Source organism: Balaenoptera borealis, assembly GCF_965194805.1.
Source record: "Balaenoptera borealis genome assembly, chromosome: 9".
Lineage (NCBI taxonomy): Eukaryota > Metazoa > Chordata > Mammalia > Artiodactyla > Balaenopteridae > Balaenoptera > Balaenoptera borealis.
Window position 1 is genome coordinate 24,504,398 of NC_138873.1, and position 23,293 is coordinate 24,527,690.

Consider the following 23,293-nt stretch of genomic DNA (forward strand, 5'->3'; position numbering starts at 1 on the left):
AGTTACCAGACCCCATGGGAATTTATGTGGCTCACAAAAGGCATGACTCCTACACATGCACTTTCAATCTAAAATAATCCCATCTGTCTGACCTTTTGAGTGTAGTACATAAACATCTCTTTGTCCTTCAGTAAGCAAATAATACCATTATAGCTCAATGTGAATAGTATTTACAGATGAAGAAACAGAGATTCAAAAGAAGTCAATTAATTGGTCCAAGACCATATGGCTAGAAATTAGTAGGACTGGAACTAGAATGCAGGGTCTTCTTTCTTCTTGCTCATTTTTTTTTAATAATCTAAACCATATTACTTCTGGGCTGTATGGTACAGGAAAAGAATTTTCAAAATCCTGCAGAACTCAAAATCCTTTCTCTTATACACTAAAAATAGCCTTCCCAAGTCTCAGAGATTGTAGCAGAGCCATTTTAGATCAAGCAGTGAGTATGACAACTTTTCTTGGCTGAAATGGTAGACTTCAATCATTAACTGAGCATCTTCTTTGGCTGGGCAAAGAGCTGGAATCCCTGATAGCCACAAAAAAGGTACACTGTCTGTCATTTGTAAAGACAAGGCAAATGAGCTCTTAAAAAGATACCTTGTAGTGCAAAGTAGTCAATGGATGAATGGAAAGTGGCAATCTTCCAGGTTCATTTACATATTTAGTATCTTCTATATTTAAGATACTGGGTGTACTAGAGGCTGCTGAACATCTTTTAAGAGTGTTAAATAATCCCAAGAAAAAACTAAAGAAATAATCAGACCAATTCTTGACAAAGAAGCATTATATAGGAGTTCCAGGGGCCTGTGCATGCACTTGTGTGAGTTTGTTCCCTCTTCTCACTCTTGCTGTTCATAAGTAGGATTACTTATCCTGTCAGGGATGCTAACATAGTGGCAGAATTTCCCAGAGATCAACAAAATATTATAGATAAGAAGGACCTTATTGGATACTTAGCCCACACTTCCAACCTTCCTTCTTATAGAACAGTTTTCAACATGGCAGTTGAGCCTCTGTTTGCATATTTCCATTGGAAGGAGGTTGTTTTTTCTTGACCTACCTCATTCCACTTGAGAGACTAACTCTAATTATTAAAATTTTTTCTTTATGTAGAAGGATTCTAAACTTGAGAACCTGAGCTATGGCAACCCTAGGATTCAGATGTGTCTGTCAAACCAGTGGAGATAATAGGATTGGGCTAACCAATCGAAGAATGATTCAAGAAACATAAATTTGACCCAAAGGTAATAGCTGGTGTCAGATGGTGAGGTCATTTTGAATAGGTCACATTGTCAATCTTCCGTATTTCCCTCTGGCCCCCATGGACTCAATGGACTGAGTCCTTTGAAGCAGTAAGTGCACTGGAAAAAAAAAAAAAAGAAAACAAATCTCTGTATAAAACATTAGGATCACAGGTATACTGACTGAATTCAGCTTGCAGTGAAGATAAGACAAAAGTTGACTACATGCAGTATATCAGGGCTGGGATTCTTTCTTGAGAGAGAACAGGACCAGACTACAGTTGGGATGGAAAAGAAGGACATATGATCATCAAGCTGCTCTAGGTTTCTAACCAACCAGTGGCCTTAACAGTAGATATAACCATAGTGAATCAGAACTAGAGAGGAGACACATGGTGAATAGTAAATAATGGAACCCACGGGGTAGCTGAGAAGCCTCTTCCACACATGGGACACTGTCCAGAGGATTCTCAGAACTATCTGAAAAGAATCTGAGAAGACCAGACAACCTCAAGAGCAGGAGGAAACTGAAGTAGGAAAGTATTTACCAACGCCACCATGATCCTATTTTTCAATGAGGCTGAATGATAATAACAGCACAAATATGGGCATTAATGATAACTACACTAGGCCTTTTTATGTGTTCTCACTCTTAATGCTGGTCACAACATTATGAAGCTGGCATTAGTGCTAGTTTACAGTTGAGAAAACTAAGTCTCAGAGGGCCTAAGTAACATGCCTCAAATCCATGGCTGGTAAGATGTAAACCAGGATTTGAAAACAGGTCTGACTCCTCACTACATCATGCTGTGTCCTGAAGTAACATGGAAAAACATAGGTTCCATAAATAGTAAATCAAAATCTGCCTCCCTAAATTTTCCATTCACTCATCTGAGTTCTGTCTTTTGAAAAAATCCTGTCTTTGTGGGCTACTCCTTCTCCTATATGGCAGCTCCTCAGAGACTGGAAAATACCTATCAAAGACTCCACTGAATCTTCTTCATCTTGACCTCAGGTAGCCCATTGTCCAATCTCCTCACCAACCTGGTCTTCCTCCACTGGGAAGTCTAGTTTGTCAATGTCCCCACAACTCTAGATGTTTTCCAATTTCCATTAAAAACAATTTCTGCTGTATCATGGTGCTCTCCTGAGCTCTCTGGACTCCTACTTGCTGCAACAGCTCCCTATTTTCCCAAATTTTGACAAGAGACACCAACTCAGCATCACCCTTAAGAGCCACTGAGATGGTGGACCAGGTATCCCATAACCCAGTGGGCCATGTGAATTAATTCTCTGGAGCCCAGCTTACTGCCATCCCTATGTAACTGCTGTGATAAAATGTTAAACTGTATGTATAATTGATAATTACTTTATAGTAATATGGGGTCTCGCTTGTTTGAATAAAATTCACTATTTACAATTTTCTACTAGAAACAATTTCTCTTTGTTGATAACTCTCCCTAATTGCTTGAACCATATGACATATTTTTCTAGGTAGCCTCGAAATAATTTTTATATTCCTCTTAGAGTTAGCATCTAAATTTCTGATCAATAGTGTTATAAATATCTTTTTTGCATAATGAAAAATGTCTACATCTATATTACTCAGGGATATTTATAGACAGATACAGTCAGCCCAAGTCATGCCCTATTCATCCTAGTAACAAGCCATGTTACAGATTCCACAGAGCTGAACTCCACGACCATTTGTTTAGGGCTCTGAGAGGCTGTGGTCTATGTTTATAGACTAAAGGGTATGTGTAAGTAGAATACATTTTTCCACAAATAAAAAAATTAACATAATTTAAAATTTTGATATAATTTACATTAAAGAGCAATATAAAGGTTGGAAAATATACCCTTGGCATCCCTGCCTGTGTGGTAAAGGAGAAAGGAAGGTAAACTGACATAATCTAGAAAATTTGCCAAGTCATCCACTCAGTGAAGAGAAAAGTGCATGAGGATTCCCTTTGCTCCTCCCTGCAATAAAGTATAAACCCCCTCACAGAGGAAGCTCATCTCTCCCCAGTCAGGAGTGCGTGCAATTCCCAATTTGAAAAAGGAGACTCTTGCTTACTAATCTGAGTAGAGTTCTTTTCTCCAGTCGTAAGCTATCTGAAGAGCCGACCTTCCTAACTTATGTGGTAAATAGCTCAATGACTAATAATGACTAAGAGCTACACAATCCCACCAAAAAGAAATGTGTATTTTAAGAAAGACATTACATTTTCTGGCCCTTGTTCAGTTATAAGTCAACTGGGAGATTAGTCATGACAAAAAAGTTAAAAGGTCTCCTTATATTAATTTCTTATATTTGTATAAGTGGAAGATATGATTATTAAGTAGTGTATTGTTTTACTGATTTAAAAAACTATAAACTAAAACCACATAATTTAATCATATGAAAAAGTACATCTGAGCCATGTGATATCTTATTTTCCCAGTATCTTTTGATTTCCAATAAAAGAAGCAACCCCTAAAGCATTAATCACAGGCCACCCTTTATTTAACAAGCACATTGAACCATCTGACATACACTGCTGTCTTTTTTAGGTTTTAAATACGCACCGTTAATTAGCTTTTTACATCACAATTATTCGTAAAATCTTTAAGGGCAAATACCATTTCTCATACTACTCTCTGTCTCTCTAGAGTACCTAAAATAGTACCTTCAATAATTATTCATTCACTTATTCATTCAACAGTCTATGTGTTCACCGTGTGCCAGCAGCTGGGGATACAGTCCCTGCCCTCAGAAAGCTCTCAATAAATAATCTCTTCTGAGACAAACTGAAGGAGCCCTAGCCCAGGTCACCTGGAGCAGGGGCAGGGGAAGCCTGATGAAAGCTGAGAAAATCTATGTAAAGCAGTCGATGCCTGACTCTTCTCTAGGACAAATGAGTAGGAATTTGCCAGTGGAATCAGGTGGGAAGTGATGCAAAGGGGGTTTTACACATAGTAGGCACTCAATGAGTAATTGTCTTTTTGTTCTGGAAAAAAGCGGTATTGCCATGAAATTAGTGACCTCTCAACCCTGAGTCTATGGGTCTCTGACTTTTTTAAGCCGTGAGAGGCCTATTTATTAAGTCAATGTTTCAGGCTTTTTTTTTTCACCCAGGACAGCAGAACACAAAACAGGACTGCTTTTTAAGAAAAGAAAAAAAAAAAAAAACTTCCTCAGGCTTGATGTCCGTATGTCCATTCTAAAAGCAATATATGCTAATTTTGGCACATTTGGAAAATGAAGAAAAATGAAAGGAAGAAAATAATCACACATCCCATCACAGAGAGTCAACCACTGCTAATAAAATGGTGCATTCCTTTCCAGTCTTTTTTTATTTTGCAAAGTTTTGGGTTTATTATTTTGTTTGACATAGTTGCAATCATATTAATTAGCAGCGCATATTTAAAAACTAAACCCCACAGTACTAGATGTCACGTGGCACTATGTGCTGAATTGTTAAATAAATGGTAGCACGTTATTAATGCTTTAAGTTGCTTCTTTTATTAGAAACCAAAAGTAAGCTTTTTTTTTATATGAACATTATAACAAAGCATCATTTTAACTATCAGTTTTATTAGCTCCATATCCCATGGAGATTTCATTAGATGCACATACTTTAATCAATCATTCTGTTGTTAGACATTTAGGTAATTCTGCCATGAGCATGTTTGTATGCAATGATCTTTTCCCCTATTTTTTTTTTAAATTAATTAATTTATTTATTTATTGTGTGTGTGTGTTAGTTTCTGCTTTATAACAAAGTGAATCAGTTATACATATACATATGTTCCCATATCTCTTCCCTCTTGCATCTCCCTCCCTCCCACCCTCCCCATCCCACCCCTCTAGGTGGTCACAAAGCACTGAGCTGATCTCCCTGTGCTATTCGGTTGCTTCCCACTAGCTATCTATTTTACGTTTGGTAGTGTATATATGTCCATGCCACTCTCTCACTTTGTCCCTATTCTTTGAATTCTCTTTAGAGTCAGTCTTTTTTTTTTTTTTTTTTTTTTGGAATCTTTGGAGTAATTTTGTTTGGCAAAAGCAAAATAACTAACAAAGACTGCTTTGGTTCCAGCGTAGAATTAGAATGAACTGATCAAAGGGTATGAAGTTTTTAAGGCTCTTAATACGTATTGCCAAATTGCTTTTCAAAGATTATATCAATTTTCACTCCTATCAGCCATGAGAGCATTTTTTGACAGTTGTCAGCACTCAATATTCACTTAAAGCTTTAATCTGATAGTATTAAAAAATTTGTTCAGATTTGCATCTATTTGATTACTAGCGAAGTTAAATATTTTTCCCTTTGTTAGTTGGTTGTATTTATTTCGGGGAATCTAAGGCTGAATTGTCATTAGGACAAAACCAATAGCTCAGATCATCTACATACAGAACAGCACAAAGGTTTCTGGGATTCTGCTAACTGCTACATCACTGCTCGTTTGAAGACTAAAATAATCTCTGACCACAAATTTACAAAAAGCATGCTCCTCAGAACTCACACCATGTTCTGAAAGCACTCTGGGCCAGGTACCTCAGGCTGAGTTCATGTGCATAGAACTGCATAGTTTCCTAGACTTCCACTTCCATAGGTGTCAGCTCTTGGCTTAGTTTTAAATAGATGTATTTCCTGCTAGACTCCATGTTCTGTGCAGCCCAGAACTTGGCAATCTTGTTCACTGTTGTGTCAGCAGTACACGTTGCACAGCCTGGGAGATGGCACCAACTTCCTCTCTTCAGCAGACTTGGTGTCACGTGGAAGAAATCAGTCTCAAATGGGACAGAGGATCATCTCCGGAGAGGCTGACATCCTGAATCCCGCCTCCCCCTCATACGTACCCTACAATCACTTCTATTAAGTATTCGCTGCTTGACAGCACTTTTGTTCTTCTTTGAAGAGGTATTTTGGCACACTGAATGCTTGCCTCTATTTATCTGTAAATTTAACTTGACCTTCCTAATCATTAGGCACAAAGCAATCATCTCTGTGCTCCTCAGGACATGAGATAATTAGCAAAGAAAAATTCCTCCTGCCAGTGTGTACTATGAATAGAAAACTTTCATCTGACTTCCTGAGTTTTGTCCAATTGTGATACATCTTAGTTTGTATCCTAACTTCATGAAAATTCATATGTAATACATAATTTTGATCTCAGATTTATGTAAGATATACTACTTGGGGAAAATGCATTGGATGTAGCAAAAAAATCTATTTCCAGTTTCAATAAATACTGTCTCACTCTGTGCTTTTCTGGTGGGCTGTTCATAAAATTACTTGGGAAGATGTATTCTATCAAACTATGCATATATCCAGTGATTCACTAACATTTACTCACTGTGCATGCCTCTCACTGTGCTGGTTGATCTCACATGCTGTTCTATTTAATTTTTACAAAAACCGTATTAGGTAAATATTACTTTTCCCAAATATTTTAGATGTGGTTAAATGAGTTACCTACCTCATCCAGCCAGACAGTGCCCAAGAAAGAACACAAACCTAAATCTCAGTCCAGTGCTTTTTTTTCCTGAAACTATGTATGCTTTTCCCCATGTACCTTTGTGTGGTGATACCTCTCCACTGTTTGCCATAGAATGCCGCGTATGCTATGGAATATTGATCCTAACGCTCATCACACTGAAAGTATTGACTTGCTCGCCTGTCTTCCCCTGTAAGCGGTAAGTCCATGGAAGGCAGAGATCATGTTCTATTTGGTGTTGCACCCCCAGAGCCCATCAGACTACTTAGTGTTGGATAATATTTTTAATTAATGCATAAACTGCTAAATAAACAATAGAGATGGCAATATTTGGGTTATGTGTTGCTATGCTTTGCACAAGGGAAAGTCTAAGAACAACTAATAGTTCACTTTTCTTAAACTATATAAATTTTATTTTAAATTGCATGTTTATTAACTAAAGCACATCTCCAACCTCTGTTATCCTACTTGGGCTTGCTAATTTCAATCTTCAGCAAGTTGTAGAAAATTGCTTACAAATACCTGCACTGTTGTTTTTACTGTGGTTTTTTTTTTTTTATTGCTTTATGTGAATTATCACCAAAACCAACTAATTCATCTATATATAGAGCAGAGCACAGGCAACAGAATTATTCAACATCCCTCCCTCTTTCCTTCCCTCTGCTCCCATTCTTAAATTGGAAAGGAATCCTAAAACTCTACTGACACTTCAAATACTCAACTAAATTTCTCTGGATAATATCCCATCCAAATGACATTCCAGCACCTACTAAAATGCCTCCAGGGACATGGAACTCTCTTCCTTCTAATGGAGCTTGTTCCATGTTTAGCTTTCTCAAACTAGAGTCTGGAAGAAATGGAACATGTTAATTGGTAGAAGTGTGGATTAGTGCAAACTTTAGCAATATAAATCATGAGCCTTTAAAATATGCATATATTTCAACCAGGTAATCTTAAAAATCTATTGAAAGGAAATTACCAGAGATTTACACAATGATGCAAATTCCAGGCTGTTCTTTGCAGTGTTATTTGTAATAATAAAAAAGAAATAAAACCGAACACCACCTGACTGCTCAACTGTACAAAATTGTTGTAATAAATGATCGTTCATGTATATGAGTACAGTGAAATCATTTTATATATCAATAATATTTCATGAGATGAAGAAATATTCATGGTATATTGGTAAATGAAAAAGTTATATTACAGAAAAGTGTAATATCTACATAATAAAAAATAATTTTTTAAAACAATTTTTATTTGTATGTACAGAAAGCAGTCTGGAAACTTACAGAATTGTTAGTAGTTATTTCTGAGCAGTGGCATTATGAGTAGTACATTTTATTTGTACTTTACTCTTTTCTTACAGACTTTCTCAAAAAATTGTTACTTCTGTAATCAGAGAAAAAGTAAGTGTCGTGTAGGTCCTTCCCTGCACTGAACTGAAATTTTTCTCTCTCCTTTTTTTAATAACTTCAGCATATTTTACTTGAGGATATATAAAAGAAAAAATTCTTTCTACTCATAAAAATTCTTTAAAAATTGGAAGCAACTGCAATGCCCCTTCCCTGCCCATCACCTTCTTTTACTAGTTGAACATCTATGGGGTATCTTCAGGTTAGACCCTCCTACCATACATTCTCTGCAAAGCAGCTAGAGTGATCTTAAGAAATAGACCAATTTTTCCCTGCTCAAAACTTTCCAACAGTTTCCCATCACTCTTAGAACAAAAGCAATGCCCATATCAGGGCCCACAAGGCTCTCTCTCCGATCTTACTTCCTACCACTATTTATTTCTCACTCCACTTTAGCCTCAAAGTTTCCTTGGTCTCATGTCCCCACCTGTCTTAGTCTGTTTGGGCTGATGTAACAAAAAAGCATAGATTGGGTAGCTTATAAGCAATAAAAATGTATTTCCCACAGTCCTGGAGGCTAGTAAGTCCAAGATCAAGGCATAGACAGATTTGGTGTCTGGTGAGAACCCACTTCCTGGTTCACAGACAGCAACTTCTCACTGTGTCCTCACATGGTAGAAAGGGTAAGGGAACCCTCTGCGGTCTCTTTTATAAGAACAGTAATCCCAATCATAAGTGCTCCACCCTCATTACCTAATTGTCTTCCAAAGGCCCTACCTCCAAATGCCATCACACTGGGGATTAGGTTTCAATACATCCATTTTGGGAGACACAAACATTCAGCCTATAGCACCATCTCATGACTTTTTCATTCACTATTCCCCTTGCCTGGAATACCCTGCCCCCAGATATTCCACAGCTTATTCCCTCACTCCATTCAGGTGTCTACTCAGTGTCTCCTCCTCAGAATGATCCCTGAACACTCTCTCAAGACCAGCACCCCGATCACTCTCAATCCCCTAACTCTACTTATTTCTCTTCCTAGCACTTATCACTATGTAATAGTTTCCTATTGATTTGTCTGATTATTCATGGTCTGTCACCCCAACCAGAATGTAAGTTCCATAAAGATCAGGACTTTAGCTGTTTTCTTCTCACCGTTATAATCCCCATGGCCTAGAGAAGACACAGATTAGGAGTTCAATATATGATTAAATTAATGAAGATGTGTTTCAGGTTTTCTCATTCAGCTGCTGGAAATCCAAGCCCCCACTCGGAAATCAAGGTGATGCCACCAGAAGAGATGACCAGGCTGCAGGTATAGGCTGGCCATAAGGAGCAGCGTGACCCTTCCTTCCTGCCTCTTCTCTCCCCAGGCAGCTCTTTAATACTCCCTCGAAATTCAAATGACATCCCTTGAAGCCACATCACACTTCTCACTCACACCAAGCATCTAATGAGCACACTGCTGTGAAGCAGGTATGGACTGAAGCGCCCAATTAATATTTATTAGCTCTAGCAATGAATGAAGAGACCTGAAAATGCATACATTATTCTAAGGGGAAATTTACACACAGAGATTTTTCCTTTTAGAAAATTATGTGAAAGACGTTTTCTCTGAGGTCAAAAACACTTAAAAAGAAAGGGTGAGAAAGAGAGAGTAGAGTTGGGAGTAGAGTTGAATAATACCTGAAGCTTGTAGAAACTTCAAGTCCTGGCTCCACTGACAGATTAAACAATGAACAACTTGTTTGTGCACCGTCTTGGCAAAAACATACAGCTGGGGAAGGCATGACTCAGAGAACAAGGAACAGGACATGCAACAGCTACTCAGGCAGATCCACCCCAGGCAAGCAGACGAGCACCCGACTTGCTAGTATTTTGTCAATAATGTGGAACAAACAGGTATATAAGGATGAGGCCACTATATTAAAGAAAATATGCACTGATTAGGTGACAAGCTAAAATAAGTTTTCTCCTCTTTAACGGTTGTCCATAAGTCCCTGAGTGAGCTGTCACAGAAGGGGAAAACCCCAGTGATGTTATCTCGAGTTTTGTCTTTCTCATGATCTTAAAAGTCTCCATTTAAGAAAAATGAATCAGAAACCAAAGTAATGTGAATATGAAAATGTATTCATTTTGCAATAACTCGTAAGATTACGCCATTAAAAAAACGGAGCCGTTAACCACTATTAGTAATGGGATTCTTTGTGAAGAAGTTTTGTTTTGATCAGGAAGGGGCTGCCTGTCTCCCAAAGTCTGTAACTGCATTCAAGGTTACAGGGCTGACCTGCTCCACAGCCACACTTGGGGAGGAAAGTAGGATTGAGACGTGGATAAAGGGGAGACTTTCATTTTTACTCCATAAACTTAAAAAAAATTTTTTTTAATTTTGATAAAATACACCTAGCAAAAATTTTACCCTCTTAACCATTTGCAAGTATATGGTTGAGTGGTGTTAACCACATTAACACTGTTGTTCAACCAATCTCCAGAACTCTTTTCATCTTGGAAAATTGAAACTGTATACCCATTAAACAACAGCTGCTCCATTAGCTCTTGTATAGCTAGAATTTTTAACAATTAGAAAATACTTTTATCTTAAAAAATACAGAGGGGAAATCTTGCATTCACAGGTGAAAGAAGATAACATTTAATTCATATCTGCATGGAAAATTCAATCCTGACATAAATACCTTAAAAAGACTGGTCAAAAATGTTGGAAGACAAAAAATTAACAACAACCAAAAAAGTTGGTTTTGTAAATATATTTACCAAGAAGTTATCTGGATGACTAACAAATATTTGAAGTGCAGATTCATAGGCAGAATAAATACTAAGCAGTTGTTCCATTCTTCAAAATGCAATGCGAAATCCATCTCCCTGTTACTCACTAGCAATTTCCATTGACTACAATTACTCACAGACAGATATTTGAATAAAAGCCTATTACTAGTAGTAACTTGAGCTCCGGAGCCAAATGCGGCAGAACCTTGGTCAAAATCTCTGGGCCATACACACATTGCCTCTGAAAGGACATCTGCATATCAGAGGACTTTATCCTTCCAAGGAACTTGGCTTGGGAGCCTAAGGACCAGCAATGGGCCTGGATTCAAATACCTATTTATGGGTTTTCCCTTAATATCCAATTTGCCTGGAATTTCCCCAAACGCCGAACAGTCATTTTCTTATTGCATCATCTCTGCCAAACTCTCTCTATTCACAGTGGCATCACTTTGTTATGGGGGCGGGGAGTAGAATGTCTAAATATATCCCAGAATTCAGCCATTTTCTTACATATTCACATGTCATTTTGGTACTTAGATCCATGGAAAGGGCCATGTTATTGATGAAAATTCATTTTTCACTGCCCCCTTTCCTCTCACTTGAAAGGAACACTTGAATAATAAAACTGCATTACTTTGGTGACTGACTAGGAGAAGGAGAAATGGGGTAGGGGACGCGGGGGACAATTACAATTCATTAACAGCTGCCTAAACGTCTACACCTAAGAGACAGTCATACACAACATCCTAATCTACTTAACAATTTCCCTTTGCCAAATTTAAAAATAAAATTTTTCTTAAACTTCGTGAGAACCTCCTTCTCAGTTAATCCTAGGAACTCTTATTGTAAATAGCAATTAAGAAAAAATTAAAGTAACACCTCATATTTATAGAGGGCTTTAGAGTTTTCACAGTGCTTTCGTGCTTTCATGAACACTGTCTCATTTTGATCTTCAGAACAATTCAGGGTGGGGTGGTGGATACTGTTATTTCCATCTTACAGATGAAGCAATTAAGATGCAGACTACTTGAGTAAATTGCCCCCAAGTTTTACAGTAAACATGTGTGAGGCCAGGACTTAAGCTCAGGTCTTCCAGGAACAATTCTATCTCTTATCACAAAACAGTGTTTCTTATTGGTCTGTACATTAAATGTTCAATTTTGGCAAATTCTAACACTGTTTTTAATCAGTAGGAAAAAATATATAGACTTTTTTTCCCTTGGGCTAAATCACTCCATTCATACGCAAACATTAGATTTATAAAATGATTGGTATATATTAAAAGAAATCTACTATTTCACTAAGACTTCCTTTTTTGCTTTCACTAATATAGTTTGTCTACACAGCTGATTTATGCAGATGTTATAATTTTATAATCTCTGTACATTTGAAATTAGTTTGAAATGTCAAAGAGTTTTGATATTTTAGGTTTTACACTTCATGTATTTCTCTCTGTGTGTTATGGTTTCTGCCAAGCATCAAATTTAGCAGCTTCTCAGAGCTTTTTCTAGCCTGCCCCAAACAAGAAGCACTAGAAATTACTGAAGACAAGTTGGCCTTGTGAGATTTCCAAACTAGTTTCTAAACCAAAGAAATTGAGTGAGATAAATTTAGAACACTTGGGAGCTTTGAAAGTCTATTTGGATAAATTTCAGTTACTGCCAATGTAAAAGCATGTCCTAGAAACAGAAATGGTGATCAAAGTCTCACCTCCAAATAATATTCATCCCTTGTAAAACACACAAGGGCAAATTTGGCTTTGTTGGGAAATAATACAACGTTCTTTATTCAGACATCAAAACACATTTAGATAGTTTGGGAAGAGGGATTTTTGGTTGATTTTGTTGTCATTGTTACAGATTTTGTTATTTAGGTTTTTTTTTTAACAATTTATATTATCCTGGGATTTTACTTAAACCCACAATTATTATAATTATTTTTATTACAGTAAGTAACTGTTTTGTGGATTACAGCTTGAATAAAGAACGTACTGTACTGAATCATTTATGGTAGTGAATTCATTATAAGGGGATCAATAAAGCACTATATCTGTGGCCCATCAATCAAAGGTAGGAAATCTTTTCATTGAAGTAAACTGTTTATACAATTCCAGCAATGCCATGGGTTTTTCTGGAAAGCAAAATGTCAATATGCTGAAAGTTCATGCCTTTTGACCTAATAATGAATTCTAAGAATCTCTTGTAATACCTGAGCCCTAAATACAGGAAATAACAGACTCCAGAGATGTTCATTACTGGCATTATTTATAACAGTGACAAGTTACAAAAGCCAAAATATCTAAAAATAGAGGCATATTTAAGTAAACTATGGTATATTCATAACAATGAAATATTATTATATAGCAATTAAATATCATTATGAAGTTTTAAAAATTTGTTAGGATGTACTTTGGACTCAGACAAGACCAGAGTTTGAATCCTGCTTCTAACAGGATTTTTTTAGCTCTATAAAGCTAATCTCAGCTTTCTGATTTGTAATGATACTTATAAAGACATAGTCATTTAGAAGTATACATAACAGGTGATACAAAGTCTAAGATGTTGCAAACACTCAGCAAAGTACACTTACTATAGAATATTAAGGAGGAAAGAAGAGAATGTAAAACCATTTGCATATTACAATCTACTTATGTAAAAATGCATATGGATATAGGAAAAAGACTGGAAGGAAATATTAAAATATCTAAAGGACAATAGAGATTGTCCCCAGAAAGAACACTAATAAATAGTACATGTGTGTATATATGTGTGTATATACATTTACAAATACATATATATACATATGCTTTTCTGTATTTTTTCAGATTTTCCCTAACTGGTATTAATTTCTTTTTTAATAAGAATAAAGAGATGCTATAGCCATAATGAAATACATCTATTCAACTATTTGGACTTTTAGAATTAACACAAAAATCTGTTTTTGAAATTTCCAACTTCAGATAATTTCCCTTCCCACTCTAACTACATTTTCCTTACAGAGAATTTTCTGAACATGCTTATTTAGTCTTCTGTACCTTTTCTCCATTCTCTTTGTGGCAACTTCCTGCTCATCCTTTAGAGCCAGTTGAAATGTTATCTCCTCTGTGAAGCAATTTTTAACTTCCATAAGCAGTATTAGTCCCTTCTGCCTTTGTGTTCCAGAATATTCTGCTTGGTATACAGCTAATGCTAGGCATCATCATCATCACATATTAAATATGTATTTAGGTTTTACTCTCTAAATATATATATACCATATTATTAAATTTTCATAGAAGCCCTGTGACTCAGATACTGTCATTGTCCTCCATTAAAAAGATGAAGAACTGACACTCAGAGAGAGTCTGATTCCAAATCCCGTGCTTTTAACCACAGTGCTATAGCCTCTTAATTCTTCCTGTGCCTGTAAGCTTGATATTTTGGCACCTAGATAAGTGGCATCTCCAAAATAGACATAGTCTATTTCAGATAAATATTGCTGGTTTACTTCAATAGGATTTGACCTGTATACATTCCATCATATCTGTCCCTTAAAACATTTATACCTATTTATTATTTTCTTAAATATTTCTTTTTGATCTCCTTTATGCTCTGTGCTAGGTACTGGGGATACAATAAAGAGAAACAGTAGCCAAGGTGCTAGTCCTTAAGGAGATGACAGTCTATCTGTGAGACAGACATGAATCAGAGTCACACAAATAAATTCAGAATTGCACATGTGAGTGCTATAAAGGATAGGGGCTTGGTGCTATGTGAGCATACTATGGGGAAATTTTCCCTTGAGGGGAATGGAGGTCTAGAGGGCAGAAGAGAGTGAGACAATGAGGAGTTGAGTTTTGCACATGTAAATGTTAGATTATTGTTTGCCATTGAGATGGCAAATGGATATATAAGTCTGAAGTTCAATAAAAGTGATCTGAGCTAGAGGTATACGTTAGGGAAGGATCAGCATTTATAAGTAATTTAAAATATTAGACTGGATGACATCTCCACAAAAAGGAGTGCAGGTGAAGAAGAGGGGATATCCAAGATCTGGAGCTTGCAGTAGTCTAACATTTGGATATCAGGGAGATGAGGTAGAACCAGCAAACGAGAGACCCGTGAAGTCTGGTGAAAGCAGGAGAGTGAATTTTACTGGTAATTGAGGGAAGCAAGTTTTTCAAGAAGATTGAGTGATCAGGTGGGTCAAACAAACACTGCTGATTGGTCCAATGAAATGGATACTGAAAACTGACTATTTCATTTCACAGCATGACAATCATTGATGATTTTCACCAATTCAATGGAATGATGGGGTCAAAGTCCTGACTGAACTGACTCTAAGAGCACATGAAAGGACATGAACTGGTGTTGTGAATGTAGAAAACACTTTTGATTAATTTGGCTGTAAAAGGGAAAAGAAAAATGGAGTAGAGGCCTAGGGGAAAAAAGGGAGAGAAAGACAGACTTTTTTTCTAAGGATGAGAGAAATAATAGCATGTTTTTATGCTGATAGGGGTAATCCAGAAGATGGCTTAACACTGACAATGTGAGACAGAGAAGGGAGAGAAGCTGGAGCCATGTCTTTGGCTAGGCTAGGGGGGAGGGGATCGATCAAGTACAGAAGGAAAGGAATGGCCTTTGAGTGGAGCATAGATGGGGCATCCACAGCAATAGACAGGAAGAAGAAATAGGCACAAACGCATGAGGGAGATAGAATGGCAGAGCTTGTGCAACAGCTTCTTATTGCAACTGTTTTCTCAGTTAAATAGGGAGAAGAACGATCAAATAAGAGTGAAGGCTTGAGGATAAAAGTGAAGGCATGAAGCAGTCACCCAGGAGCGAGAGAATGGACATACTAGGGTAATACAGCCTGATTGCCTAGCAAAACTGAGGGATCACTGGGAAGTTATTAGACTTGAATTTGAAATGAGAGGATTGGGTGTTTTTTTTTTAGTCTGTAAAGCTGCTGGTGCAGCGTTGGCAAGAGAGTTGGATGGCAACAGGGTTGGTTTTGCCAGAAGAGTATAAAGAAGGGAGAAACAGGCAAAGGGAGTTGGTGAAAGGTGAGAAGTGAGAATATGAGGGAATGGTGGATTCTAGGTCCTAGCAGTACTGTTGAAGTAAAAATATTAGAGAAAGTGAGAAGCAAGATAGGAGACAGTAGTTGGGGAAGAGGATGATTGAAATGGCAATTATGGGAGGGTTAAAGGTATTAATAAGACATGGTCTAGACTATGACCATGGCAGTCAGTTATTGAAGTTGGAAAGTGGACAAGGAACTGAGAGACCAGGAACTGAAGGGTCATCTATGTGGTACTGAAATCACAAGGAATTGTAATGGGAGCAGTGCTAGAGAGAATATAGGAGGGAGCTAAAACCTCTCAAAGAGCATCAAAGAAAATGTGAAAGTGAAAAGGGGTTCTATGGATGATTGCAACAGGGAAGGGCAGCATATAGTACGGTCAAACAACCTGAGATTCAAAGATGTGACTTTAGGGAGGAGGGGGAAGAATAATGGCTTGCAAGTTGAAGTGGGGAGCAAAGAGAACATCTATCCCACCTACCAAATCCCATGGAGCAAGGGGGTGGTAAAGGAAAGAGCTACCCCTTGAGAAGGTTGCAGAGGAATCACTATGCTCAGGAATCATGGTCCTTGCTTTCAAGCACTAGCTCATCTGTGTATCTCAAGTTGAATCGGAGCCTGATAATCAACTGAGCTAAAAAAAACACCCTCTTCTCAATTTTGAAAAAGAGAAAAGAAATTAAAACCGAATGGTAGTTGAAAAGCACTCTAAAATTGTGAGTGAATATCCTGACGTGCTGATAAGCCACAATATATCACAGATGAAAAAACATAATGACAAGCCAAAGAATGTTAACAATCATTCATTAAACAAGTCAGGGACTACAAGCAAAGTCTTTTCAGAAAAGAACTCAGGGAGGGAAATGGGAAAAAACATATGAATATCTCCATTGTTAATAAAATATTGACAGTGGAAGCCAGATTAATGGTTCAGGATCTGGCTGGCAGAATCCGAGGCTCCCAAGAAGCCAGGATAACACTCTGGATAAAGCCAATGTTTGGCTGTAGTATTTCTTTTATTTTTCCCAATTCTAATTACTCATTTCTATGCATAGGAGAGGGCACTATGTGATAATACAGAGCAGGGTAATACAATAATAATTTCAATGATGATGGAAATGTTCTATACCTGCACTGTCCAACATGATAGCTGAGCCTTTGGAATGTGGCTAGTTTGATGGAGGAATTGAATTTTTAATTTTATTTAATTTTAATTAATTTAAATTTAAATACCCAGATGACTTTCAGTTTCTGGTCCCACAAGTAAGAAACTTAGAAATTACCACCCTGTCCTAACTAGTAAAAAGTTGAACAAATTGAAAACTCAACAACTCTTCTTAGATCCATAAGAGAAGTGAGGTTGCAGGGCAAACTGCTGCCCCCAAAACTGGAGAGCCTGACCGGCAGATACAGAGAATCACAACTTACTAGAGCAGAAACCCAGGAGCTGGAACCTCTGTGGAAACCAGTTCCGGAGTAGGAAAACCTAAACTATAATTAATGAATTGCTGGAGGCTCAGTGTGAACAAGTCTGAGAGATAAAAACTCTAAGGAGATCAAGTCATGGGGGGTGGAGTGAAGGGGAAACACTTGTAAGTTTTACCTTCTAGAGCTCTATCAGTTTCTCTTCCAGTGACTCTTAGAGAAAAATCCCCTCAAGCTTCCAGCAAGGGGAGGGGTAAAGGGATCATTTTGAATTATGCCATAGCACTCCATTCTTCTTAACAAGGTCTGCCCTCAGTAGAAACTATTTAACCAGAGCCTAACCTGCTAGGACTTTATCTGAACCTATCTGAGGTGGAGGAAGACAAATACCCAGCTTTAGCTGTCTGTAGTCTTCCACATGTAGGAAGGGAAATACCCCACTCCAGCCCACTCACTCTAACCATCCTGCTGAGAAACACTTGTGAAGTTTGTAGTCTAGAGGCATAGGCTCACTAAAAAAACTGAGACCTAATCATAGGACTACAGCATGCTTCTCCTGCCCCCACACCTAACCACCACGTTACTAAAGGGCTATCTAGAGCAATTCTTTTTACACAGTATACCATGTCCAACTAACAAGAAAAAAATTACAAAACATACCCAGATGGCATAAAACAAAATTTGAAGAGATATAGAAAGCATCAAAATCAGACTTAGATATGGCAGAGATATTGGAATGATCACATTAGGAATTCAAAACAACTGTAATTAATGTGCTAAGGGCTCCAATGGATTTAGTAGACAGCATGGAAGAAACAGATGGGCAATGAAAGCAGAGAGATAGAAATTCTAAGAAAGGACCAAAATGAAATGCTAGAGATTAAAAATACTTTAACAGAAATGAAGAATGAAGAATGACTTTGATGGGCTTATTAGGAGACTGGGCGTGGCTGAGAAAAGAATCTCTTAGCTTGAGGATATCTCAACAGAAACCTCCAAAACTGAAAAGCAAAGAGAAAAATAACTGAAGTAACAGAATGTCCATGGTACAGCTATAAAAAGTGTAACATACGCATAATGGGAATGCCAAAAGGAGAAGAAAGACAGACACAGAAAATATATTTTAAAAAATAATGACTGATGGGCTTTCCTGGTGGTGCAGTGGTTAAGAATCCACCTGCCAATGCAGGGGACACGGGTTCGAGCCCTGGTCTGGGAAGATCCCACATGCCGCAAAGCAACTAAGCCCATTTGCCACAACTACTGAGCCCACGGACACAACTACTGAAGCCCGCACACCTAGAGCCCATACTCTGCAACAAAAGAAGCCACAGCAATGAGAAGCCTGCACACCGCAACGAAGAATAGCCCCTGCTCTCTGCAACTAGAGAAAGCCCACGCGCAGCAACAAAGACCCATTGCAGCCAAAAATAAAATAAATAAATTTTTTAAAAAATAATAATAATGACTGAGAATTTCCCTAAATTAATGTCAGACACCAAGCCACAGATCTAGGAAATGTATTCAATTATGTATGCTTATGTTAAAATGTATATATATGCTTACGTATATGTGAAATGAATTATAGCTATGATACAAAGAACGGGAGGACAAAATTAGGACTACTTTGTCATTATAAGGTACTCATCCTACCCATGAAGTGGTATAGTGTTATTTGAAACTGGACTTGGATTAGTTATGAATGTATATTGCAAACTCTAGGGCAACCACAAAAAAAAAGTAAACATAAGAAGAAGAAGTACAACTGAAATGCTAAGAAAGGAGAGAAAATAATATCGTAAATTGATCAATTAGTAAAAGACTGGAAGATAAAAACAGAAACAAAAGCAAAGGAAACAAATAGAAAACAGTAACATATATGGCAGATATTAATCCAACTATATCAATTATCACTTTGAACATCAATGGTCTAAATGTACCAGTTAAAAGACAGAGATGGTTAGAGTGGATCACAAAACAAGACCCAAATATATGTTGTCTAAAAAATCCATTTTAACTATAAAGACACATATAAATTAAAAGTAAATGGACGAAGAAAGACATACCATGGGAACACTAATCAAAAATAATTCACTTTGTTATACAGCAGCAACTAACACAACAATGCAAAGCAATTATACTCCAACAAAGATGTTAAAAAAATAATTAGGAATTGCTACATTCATTTCAGACAAAGCAGACTATACAGCAAGAAAAGTTTTCAGCGATAAAGAGGAGCATTAAATAATGATAAGGGGATCAATTCTCCAAGACTGTATAACAGTCCTTAACATGTATGCATCTAACAGCAATGTCAAGAGATGTGAGGCAAATACTGATAGAAGTGCAAGGAGAAATAGATGAGTCCACTCTTACAGTTGGAAACCTGAACTCATCTGTATCAGAAATGGACAGACCCAGTAAGAACATAGTTGAACTCAACAACACCATTAATCAACTGTATATAATGGACATATATTGACTACTTCAACCAAGAACAGTAGAATACACATTCTTGTCAGATTCATCTGGAACATACACCAAGGAAGACCACATTCTGGACCATAAAACATACCTTAACAAATTTAAAAGAATAGAAATCATATAATGTCTGTTCCCAAACTATAAGGAAATTAAACTAGAAATCAATAACAAAAAGAGAGCTGGAAAACCCAAAAATACTTGGAGAATAAACAACATACTTCTAAATAACACATGGGTCAAAGAAGAAATCTCCAGAGAAATTTTTAAATGTTTTTAACTAAATGAAAATGAAAACAAAACATCAAAATTCGGGAGATACAGTGAAAGCACTGCATAGGGAGAAATTTATAACATTGAATGAATACACTAGAAATGAAGAAAGCTCTAAAATCAATTATCTAAGCTTCCAACTTAGGAAACTAGAACAATGAAGAGCAAATTAAATCCAAAGTAAGCAGAATAAGAGAAATAGAGATTAGAGCAGAAATCAATGAAATTGAAAGCAGAAAATCAATAGAGAAAATCAATGAAACCAAAAGCTGGTTCTTTGAAAAGATCGATAAAACTGGTAAGCCTCTAGCCAGGCTGAGAAAAAAAAGAGAGAGGACACAAATTACTAATATCACAAATGAAAGAGGGGATATCACCACAGATCCCATGGTCATTAAAACCATAACAAAGGAATACTATGAATAACTCCATGTCTACAAATTTTATAACCTAGATGAAATGGACCCTGTTGAAATGAAATAATCTAGATGAAATGGACCCTGATGAAATGCTGGTAAGAATAATTCCGTGAAAGACACAATCTGCTAAAACTCACACAAGAAGAATGAAACAATCTGAATAGGATTACATCTATTAAAATAATTTAATCAATAGTTAATAACTTTCCAAAACAGAAATCACCAGGCTCAGATGATTTCACTGGTGAATTCTACCAAACATTTAAGGTAAAAATTATACCAATTCTCTACAATTTCTTTCAGAAGATAGAAGCAAAGGGAATACTTCACAACTCATTCTACAAAGCTAGCACTACCCTAGTATTGAAATCAGACAAAGACATTATAAGAAAAGGAAACTACAGACCAATATGTCTGATGAAAACAGATGTAAAAATTCTCAACAAAGTATTAGCAAATTAAATTCAATTATGTACAAAAAGAATTATACACCATGACCAAGTAAAATTTATCCCAGGTATGCAAGGCTGGGTCAACATTTGAAAATCAATTAATGTAACTCATCATATCAACAGACTAAAGAAGAAAAATCACACAGTTATATGAATAGATGCAGAAAAAGCATCTGACAAAATCCAATACCCATCCAAAAAAAATTCTCATTAAACTAGGAATAGAGTGGAACTTCCTCAACTTGACAAAAAAAAATATCTGCCAAAACACTACAACTAGTATCACACTTAATGATGAGAAACTTGGGAATTCCTTGGCGGTCCAGTGGTTAGGACTCCATGCTTCCTCTTCAGGGGGCATGGGTTCGATCTTTGGTTGAGGAACTAAGATCCTGCATGATGTGTGGTGTGGCCAAAAAAAAAAAAAAAGTGATGAGAAACTCAAAGCTTTCCCACTAAGATCAGAAGCAAGGCAAAGACATCCCTTCTCACCACTGATTTTCAATATTGTACTAGAAGTCTTAGCTGATGTAAAAAGACAAGACAAGAAAAGAAATTTATACAGATTGGGAAGGAAGAAATAAACTCTTTTTTTCACAGATGACATGATCATCTATGTAGAAAATCCAAAAGAATTGACAAAAAAAAACTTCTTGAACTAATAAACAAGTATAGCAAGACTGCAAGAGACAAGGTATAACATAGAAAAGGGAATTCTTTTCCTACATACCAGTCATGAACAAGTGGAATTTGAAATTTAAGACACAATACCATTTATATTAGCACCCCAAAATACATTATTTAAGTATAAATCTAACAAAACATTTACAAGATCCATGAGAAAAACTATAAAACTCTGATGAAAGAAATTAAAGAACTAAATAAATGAGAGATACCCGCTGTTAATGGGTGAGAGAACTCAATATTGTCATATATCAGTTTGTCCCACTTTGATCTATAGAGTCAATGCAATTTTCGATCAAAATTCTGGTAAGTCATTTTGTAGATATTGACAAACTGATTCTAAAGTTTATATGGCGAGGCAAAAGATCCAAAATAGCCAACATGATATTGATAGAGAAGAACAAAGCTGAAGGACTAGCACTAACCAACTTCAAAACTTACTATAAAGCTATAGTAATCAAAAGAGTATAGTACTGGCAAAAGAACAGACAGATAGATCAATGGAACAGAATAGAGAACCCAGAAACAGAACCACATATGTAACTGATATGTAACTGATAGTAACTGATCTTTGACAAAGGAGCAAAGGCAATACAACAGAGACAAGATAGTCTTTTCAACACATGGTGCTGGAACACTGGACATCTACATGCAAAAAAAAAAAAAAAAAAAGAATTCTGACATAGACCTTACATCTTCCCCTAAAATTAACTCAAAATGGATCACAGACCTAACTGTAAAATACAAAACTATAAAACTCCCAGAAGACATAAAAGGAGAAATTTAGATGACCTTGGGTTTGGTAATGACTTTTTAGATACAACACCAAAGGCACAATACATGAAGGAAAGAACTAAGAAGTAGACTTCATTAAAATTAGAAATTTCTGTTCTGTAAAAGAAAGTCACTGTCAAGAGAGAAAAAAAAAAGACAAGTCACAGACTGGAAAAAAAACCTTTTGTAAAAAACATATCTGATAAAGGACTATTATCAAAAATACACAAAGAATACTTAAAACTCAACAATAAGAAAACAAACAAGACAATTAAAAGATGAGCCAAAGACCTGAACAAACACCACACGAAAAAAGGTATACGGATGACTGATAAGCATGTGAAAAGATGCTCCATCTCGTATGTCATCAGGGAAATGCAAATTACAACGAGATTCCATTACACACCTATTAGAATGGCCAATCCAGAGCACTGAGCACACCAAATGCTGGTGAGGAGGTAGAGCAATTAGAATTCTCATTCATTGTAGGAATACAGAATGGCACAGACACTTGGAGCACAATTTACCCAAAGGAGTTGAAAACTTACGTATATAAAAAAGCCTGCACATGGATGCTTATACAGGTAGTAGTTTTAGTCATAATTGGCAAAACTTGTAGGTAACTAAGATGTCCTTTGGTAGGTGTATGGATAAATAAAGTATGATACATCTAGACAATGGAATATCATTCAGCGCTAAAAGGAAATGAGATATCAAGCCATGGAGAAAATTTAAATGCATATTATTAAGTGAAAGAAGCCAACCTTAAAAGGCTACATACTGTATGATCCCAACTATATTACACTCTTTGAAAAAGCAAACCATGGAGACAGTTAAAAGATCAGTGGTTGCCA